We start from the raw sequence: 8,911 nt of genomic DNA on the forward strand, positions 1-8,911 counted from the left end.
CAACACGGAACGCGAGTTATCATCGGGAACGGTTAGGAGAGATGGAGTTTTTGAGAGAGAGGCGAAGAAAAAGAAGATAAAAATGGAGAACGTTGCTCGCGGCCCTCGCTTTTCAGCGCCACGTAAGAGCACAGAATGGTCTCGTAGCAAGTTGGTTTCCGCGGGTCTCCGAATGCGCCACCGTCGCAAGAATTAAAGCGGTCACTCTCAAAGAGGAGTATGCCAACATGATGCGGAGGGGAAAGAATGTCGGCGTAGGCCCAAACGACGCAGATACTTCAGAGTGCTGAAACGACCTATAGCGACGTTCGCTACTGGCTCGGAAATCACTCGGTTATCGAAAATAGGTTTTTTTTCTTTTGCGTAAGCGCACCGCACATCCGTACGCGTTGTCCTCATCGATTTCGTCTACACGGGAACAAAGCTCTGAGAACTGGGCAAACGTGCTATGGTAGTCGGCCATTTTGCTTGCGTTAAATACGGGCGAAGGTAAGGGGGGGGGGGGGGGGGCTACCTTTGTTGCCACTCGACGCAAACCGAGACAACAGTATTACTTCAGTAGAATGTTGGTTCTTGATACGGCTTAAGAGTCGATCAGTATTCAAGTTGCCAGTTTGGTTTGTGAATACGAAGTGGCGCTGTACGCCGTAGGCCCGTATAAGTGACGTCAGGACTTTGTAAAGCATAGGCTCACCCCTTGCCACATCAACGAGGCGTGGGAGCTGCGTATAGTCTCCACGTCGCTCTGCAGTTACCCGCAAAAATGACCCTGCCAAAGAAGCTTGTCTGTGTAGTCAGCAAAAAAATAATGCATTCTGGCTGTGCCGCGGGCTCAGACGCTTGAGGCCAGCGCTGCGCGCTACCGGAATAAGAACGGATCGGTGAACGCGAACACTCCGTTCGCGTTCAATGGAAAAAAAACAGTCTTCAATAACCTCTCACTCATTTCCGCTGCACGCATACGTCACCAGTTCCTATGCACGTTAGAACAGCGGTCACCGTGCCGCTATAAAAAAAACTACCATCTGTCAGAACCCTCGTTCTAACCTAACAATGCTTCACGTCACATCGTGCTCGAGTGACGTTGTCGATGGCAGCCAAAAATTTTCAGCTTGGAGAAAAACGAGTGTAGGTGTGGTGACGGTGGTGCCCCTGCAAAAACATTTAACTTTGATGAATAAATCACGTGAGACAGGAATAACGCCCGAATTGATACCACACGAGTGGAGCCCCCCACCCCCTTCCCGCCCCCACCTTCTTTATGACCCGCCAATATTTTTATTTGCTCTTTTATACTCCTACCATCCCCTTCCCCACTCAGGCTGATAAGCCATGCTTATAAGTCTTAATTCATTATTAAATGAGGCATTGCCACAAGGTTAGCACAAAAAATTCATGGTGTGTTACACAAACACACACACTAAAGAGACAGAGCTATCAAACATAGTGAGGAAATATTTGCTTACCATTGTCGCAATGGGTTCGAGGAAGCCACACGCGAAACGGGGCAGCGTGCAGCTTCTTCCGAAATCTAAAAGCGCTACGTAACGTAGAAAGCACAGGGCCCCACCGTAATGCGCAGCTTCCATAATATTCCATCGCTTTACTGCCGAGCACCGCAATAAAAAATAAAAACGACAATAATAGAGGCTAAATGTCTAAATGCATAAAAAATATAATAACGCCACGAAAAGCGGGTTAATTAAAATTTAAAAAGAACAGCCAAGGCCACAGCACATGCACTTGGGTGCTGCGTGTAGTTCAACGCGGCAGTTGCCAGCTGAATCGCACGCCATGGCGCCGCATTTCGCGCAGCTGCATCTGCCTGTGAAGTCCCAGAGGACACGGCGGAATGACGTCACTCGGCGGCGGAGGGGACGGCAAGGGCGGGGGCGACACGGTGGCGGTCTCGGCTTCGGGCACCGCGGACAGCCGGTTTCCCGTCCACACGCCGGGCAGAGGCATCTGGTGGATGGGCACCCCGCCCTCGACCATGGTGGAGTTGAACGGTCCCTCCGACGCGGCCCCACCAGCCCGACCGCGTCGGGCCGCGGGGGCGTCGCGGTGACAGCCGGCACCTGCTTGCTCGACGACGACGGAGGAGCAGCTTGCGCTTCCGTCAGTCACCGAGTCGAAACGGTCTTCGCGATCGACGGCACAGCGCATGGTCTCGACCTCTTCGTCTAAGGACGAAGAGGGCGAATTTGAAGCCGTCGTCACGAGGACAGAGCTGCCGGAGGAGGACGTCCGAGATGCCCCACCGTCGCTAGCGTGAGCAGGCGGAGAACCATCCTGCTGTGGTTCCGTGCCCGCCACTGGGAGACCGGTAGTGGCCGTCGAAGAGGCCGCCGGCCCAATGTTCCGAGAACGACGCGCTGCAGGGACCGGAGAACACATGCCGGGTGCCAGGCGGCCGCGGAGCGCTCCCCGCCCACGTCCGCGGCTCAGCTTGGGTGCTTCGACGCCACGACGCCTCGGCGCCATACTTCTTGTTGACTTTCCCGGGCAACTCGGACACGCGCACCTCCTTTCGTCGTCGTCTTTCACCGCAATCTGACTGCTTCGACAGTTGTCGGGTTATTCGGTGCAATGCTTGAATGTCCGCCTGGTGGCTTGATCTACCATCAGATAAAACGACCGAGACGCTATAGCTCGGCCGGCGTTCTTGTAGCGTTCCGTATTTAGCTTTCTGTTCTTCTTATGTCACGCTTGCGCCGCGTGCTCGATCTCATGCGATAACAGCGGTGCGGCTGAGCCCGAGCTACGTCGAGCCAGGGCGATAATAGAGACCCTCCGTCAGCTTACGCTCACGGCGGCAGTATACTGTCGCGAAAAGAGTATAGCGCGGGCCTCTTTGCTTTCTTTCCGGGAATTTTGTGGGCTCCTCGACGCGGGGGGAAACCATTGTACACAAATAACCGCGACGACGCCGCGGGCATGTGCTGCCGCCGCCGCCGCGCCTGACGTCACACGTGCACCTGACGCGTCCTGTTCCCACGCTCGGCTGTCAAAAAGCTGATTAGTTATGGTCAGAGTGCTTTTGTGTGCGGAGTGTTGACGCGACCATTTGGTCGCGTCAACACTCCGCGTCGTTACTCCGACCAGATTGGTCGGAGTAACGAAATAGCCCATTGGTGGAGAAATGTGTCCCTTGGATGCTGTGTAAACTTATTTAAGGAATAGTTCGAGTAGTTTTTGAGTTGTGAGCAAGTAGACAGCAGCAGACGGCGCAACTTCACCACGGGAGACCAGGCCGGTCAGGCTGGCCGACGACGACGGGTATGACATCGTTTTGTTTGTAGATATTCTTGTACAGTGTAAACTTAAGGTAAAATACCAATTGAATAAACCTAGTTGTTGGAATGCTACCTCTCGTCGTCGTACCTGCGGATTTGGACTTGCCCCTGCCAGAGCTCATCCCCATTCATCTCCGTCTCCCTGGTGAGCTGATGCGTCTGATATCTAACGACTGCGTCACTTCGCTACAATAGAGGCAATGAATTATAAATTAAATGCATCGCTACAGAAAAAAATATGACCCATGGATGGACTTATCTGATAAGAGAAGGCATGCAGCGCGCCACTTCCCCACAGATTATTTCTAGAAAACGCTACAAATTCGTGCAGAACTCATCCGCCATGACTATGCAAGTATGCGAATTACATATAGCAGCACGGGCGGTCTGGATGGGCACTCCAGCGCTCGTCCGTATAAGTTGCAAGACGTTCGACGATAAATTTGCCTCTGCAAACGGGCGCCTCCCTTTCCGCGTCTTTCTGCTCTGTTGGGCGCTGCTAATCTTTCCGGTATTGTTTTGCGCTAAAAAAAATAATGTCATTCCGTGTCCGTTTCGGTATAGCTCGGCGTCCACGCTGCAGAGTCATACTTTTATAGCGAAAGCTTTACTGGCCGCGAACTTGCGATTTCGCCGTGGCGGTGCTCGGAGGAGCCACATGACGTCACAACGCGCGCCTCGCCGTGGATATTTCTCTCTCTCTCTCTCCCGCTCCCTAGTCACTACTGCGCATGCGTCACTAGTAGCACTGAGCCACAGGTGTTCCGCTGCTGCGCTGCGCCGCGCCTTTCTGGTCCGCCGTTTGGTACGACGTCACACCGCGTTCCTCGTCGTTGCGCTCGCCTCCGCTCGCTTCGCCAGCTGCGTCGCATGCCTGATAACATGTCGTAGGATTGAAAAGGAGAGCTCGCCTGCGCTGCAACCACAGTTGAGGCGGCAGTATGGACGGCGACAATTTTGATAAGCAGGAGGAGGCCTGGAATCGACGTCGTAACGAGATGAAGAGGAAGCGAATCGCCCAGGAAACAGACGAACAGCGCGCCGAACGACTGGCTAAACGCCGCAACATAGCTAGACAACCAAACTAACCTGGACTTGCAATCAAGATTAACCAAGGCTAACCATGCTATGCCTTAGCTTTCGCTACGTATATCCTGGCATAGCCGAGCTAAGCCACTGCCAATTTTTGCTCTGAGCGCGCCTCGATATGCGACTTAATTCGGGGGCGCTGCCGCTCCTCTTCAGCGGTGCGCATACCTTCTTCGGGTGAGGCATTTCGCACTGCTGGACAACGTGGACACAGCGCAGCAGATTTCAATCCGAACGCCGTTTTTCCTTTCCCCCGCGGCGAGCTCGCTCCTAGCCGGACGATGACGGACACCTGTCCCATCGCCTACGTAGTCGGGTCGGCAGTGTGACGTCGCTCGTGGTGACACGTGATTTCGAGAATTATTCAAGACATCTGCTATTTCATGTGATACGTTGCTTGAATTGACGAATTGGAGTTTAGAATAATAAAATACACAAACATAATGTCTGCGTGTTTTTTTGTTTTACTTCGCACCGAAGCAAGAGAAATGTGCTTGCGCTTCGTCTGCTTGTTCCCACGTTCGTGCAGTCACGTGCACAGGTACCGAAACTGCCATTTTTTACCGCGTTCCAGCGCGAGATCATGCTCTGCGATCCGCTTGGTCTGCCTCAGTATTCGTGTAGCACTGAATTATACCGCTAGCCATGTGTCCTTGTGCACAGCGCGCAAAATCGTGGGCTGCGCGAAACGATCACAACACCTCGCTCGCAACGCCGTCAGCGCAGCGCCGACATAAAAAGGAGAAGAAAAAAAAAGAAGGCGAGGCCTGTGACGTATGCGCAAGCGATCCTCATATACTGGTTCCCGGCACACTTAGGACCAAAGATCGGCGACGTCCCCAACCTTACTCGAGCTCAAGCGGTTACACTCAGAATGCTACAGACACATACCCCACGCAAAACAGGCTACACCATTACATGCCTGAGCTCTACGACAAGTCTTATTGCACCAATTGCAATACGTCCCTTAACGTCTATCATTTACTCTGGCCGTGCTCGCAAGCTCACATAAACTGCAAACAGGGCAAGCGCAAGTTTGAGGAAGCGATCCGGAGCGAAGAACTAGCTCCCCAACTCTGGGCCGTCCAGCAGGTCCACGACGCCGCCAGGAACCTCAACCTCCCGGTTCCGTCGTGGGAGACGCCCACTCCATGAGAGCCCAAAGCTCTCGTGGCCTGCAGGGCCTCGAGTAAAGTTGATTTCCTTCCTTCCTCGAAGTCCAGTGTGGGAGAACGCAGGGAAGGAATTTCGCTTGAGGGGGCTACACGGGGCGAGTGGAGAGAGCGTCTCGATATGCAGTGGAGCTCGTCTCCTGAAATCAAAGGTTCGCGGCGCTGAAATATTACTATCTCGGCTATTGATGAGCCGACCTGAAAAATGTTTGCGGCAGAACGCTCCCTAGAGGACACGTAACAACTTCCAGCGTATAACCATAATTTGTTATGGGTCCTGGTGAAGGCGCAGGGACACGTGTACGTCATCGTCCGGCTTGGAGCGCGGTCGCCGCGAGGGAAAGGAAAAACAGCGTTCTGATGGAAATTTCAGCCCTTTCCACGGCGTGTAGCGATGTGATTCTTTGCAAACACGATCCTTAGCGCGTATTGTAGGCTCTGCGCTTGTCAGCTCAAGATGGCCAGACTTGGTGAGGGGCCCTTCAAGAGGAAGCTTTAGCTCGGGTGCTCCTATCTAAATACATGTAAAAGGAGAATTCGTTTTTCTCGGCAACCACCACGCCAAATTTGATGAGGTTTGTTGTATTTAAAAGACAAATTTAAAATTTAGGGACTGTCTGTTGCGAATTTTTGATTAGGTCATCAATTTTTTATTAAAAAGTGGCAAAAATCGAATGTTTTCAGAAAACAAAACTATCAAGTTTACAACTCTGTAACTCAGGTGGAAAACACTTCTTAATAAAGAATAAGATGAAACATTCACTGTCAAAGAAACATATACAGGGTGTTTCGGCGAACACTTTCAATTAAAAAGAAATGCCTATGGCAGATAACACAATTCTAGTCATCGAGCTGGTCTACTCGAAGAGGCGGACATTAATAGAAAATGAAAAATGAAATGCAGAATAAGAGAATTTAAAGGAAATCACTAATTAAGGTTCTAACTAGTTACTTTATGACAGATATTTCAATTTACAAATTCTAGCGGGTGATACTGCAAGGCATATCCACTTGAAGGGAATTGTGTGTATGACACCATTTACGAGATATGCGCCGTCAAACTTGTCGTAAAAATGCATTGTCGTTCCACTTACTTTCTTAATAAAACGTCGTTTTAAGCATTGAGGCACAAAAGTAACCGCAAAGTTCGGGAATCAATATCTCGAAACTGTTATATCATTCTCAGAATTCGTTCCAAGTGGATCCGTCTTGCGAACTCTCCGGGTAGAATTGGTAAATTGCGATATGTGCCATAAGCTAATTAATTTAAAACTTAGTTAATTTTAATGTAGTCGATTGTGCATTTAAATTTTTGTGCAAGTAATTCTGCCTCTTCGAGTAGAACAGCTCATGGATTAGAATTATGCTATCTACCGCAGGCAAATTTTTTAACATTTTTGGAAGCGTTCGTTGAAACACCCGGTACACAAACTATAACCGCACGCTGCGCGTTTTTCTTTTTTCTTTTTGGTATTTCATGTACACAGTATTGAGGCCGCAGCGACCGAACACCGGTCGAACTCACGACCTCCGTGTTCGACAATAAAGTGCCGTACTTTGCTGCGGACCCATTTCGGCCGCGTAGCCGTAGCTATTCCACCCTTTCGAGCGTCGAAGGGCCCGCGGTAGAGGTCACGGAGCCCGCAAACAGCTTTTATCATTATCTCAGGTACCTTTCGAACATATTTCAACAAGCACTTTGTGGGTATGACTCAATTAGATGACCTGTCGGACGACACGACTACACACTAGTCGCGCTTCCATTTCGAGTCTCACGGTACAAAAGGCTTTCTGTTCATTTTTCGTTATTTGCTCTTGAAGTGGTTGTAGGTGTTCTCCGCCTTCTCGCCTGGCAGCTCCCGCGCCTCGTCCCTCTATGGTATGGTATGGTATGGTATGGTATGGTATGGTATGGTATTCCTTATGCGATGGCGCACACCCACTGTGGGGGATTGGCCAAGATTTGGGTGAAATTAGGCTATCTTTATTAAAAACTAAAATTGGTAAAGCTAACTGGAGGAAATGAACAAAAATAAAATGTTTAAGAATTCAAGACAATCTCTTTGTAGCAGTTATAAAATCCTCCACGGTTGAGCAAATATCCCTGTGGCACTTTCCAAGAGAGGAGGCTCCTAGAGAAAGGATATTTATAACTGAAAAGCTCAAACCAAGCTGTGTAAATCTTGATTCTAGATTTTTTCTTAAAGAAGTGAAACGGCGGCAGAATATGAAAAAAAAATGATCTATTGTTTCATCTTCTCCACAGACTGGGCACAGAGGGGAGGGCACTAGACCAGCCCTGTGACGATAGAAGTTTAATTTTGGTATTCGACAACGTAATCGGGTAAAGATGACTTCAGTTTTTCTGGTGTGAAAGGAATTTTTGGGCCGAGGGAATAGGAGGTGTCGATATACTGAAAAATTAGCTACAGCTGGGTTCAAAAAGTCTTGAGTAGTTGTATATCTCCTGAATCTAGTAGTCGTCAGGCAAGCTATTGTAGGAAGTAATGGTAATACAGGGCCACTGACGGCCGCTCTTGCGAGACTGTCAGCCATTTCGTTCATGACTAATCCTTTATGTCCAGGCACCCAAAGCAATCTAATTAAATTTATGTGGGCAGGCACTAGAAAATGAAATGTACGTAAAAGGTTAGTGACACCATTTGCTGTGAGCGAGGAAAATAAGGATAAAGAATCTGTTATTATTACTACCGCCGATATTGACAAATTTAGTTTGCGTAAGGCTAGGACTACAGCTAGAAATTCAGCCAAAAATACGGAATAGAAGTCCGGAATCCTGATTGCAAATGACCAGTCTAGAGCGGGAGAGAAAATGCCAATTCCAGATTTTTCTTCCCACTGTGAGGCGTCTGTCGCAATGACCGTACTTATATATAAACTCAATAAATGGTCCTGTAATAAGCCGTTTAATATATTATAAGAGAGATGTTTTGCATTATTTGGGTAGATGTCATCATATATAATTTGTAAGTTCTCTCGCACATCACAAATAGGCGGTACCTCCCATAGACGTACATTTAAGGGATTTATCAATGTTTGTACGAAGACCACCTGTGGTGTATGAAAATGATGCCAGTGTACTCCGAAGAAAAGCGCAGGCTGGGAAATGAATATGTATTTCAATCTTGTAATAGGGGATTCATACAATCTTAAGACTGTTTGCACCGTCAGTAACCGAAATCTACACAATATTGAGGGCAACCTGACTTCTTGGTGTAATATGTTATTGGCAACATATTTCGGTAATCCGCAACACAGTCGTAGGGCTTCCAGCTCAAGTAGAACAAGGGGACGTAATTTATAAGCTGGAGCACCAGAAAATAAAACACATCC

The sequence above is a fragment of the Dermacentor andersoni genome, chromosome 3 (assembly GCF_023375885.2).
Source record: "Dermacentor andersoni chromosome 3, qqDerAnde1_hic_scaffold, whole genome shotgun sequence".
NCBI lineage: Eukaryota > Metazoa > Arthropoda > Arachnida > Ixodida > Ixodidae > Dermacentor > Dermacentor andersoni.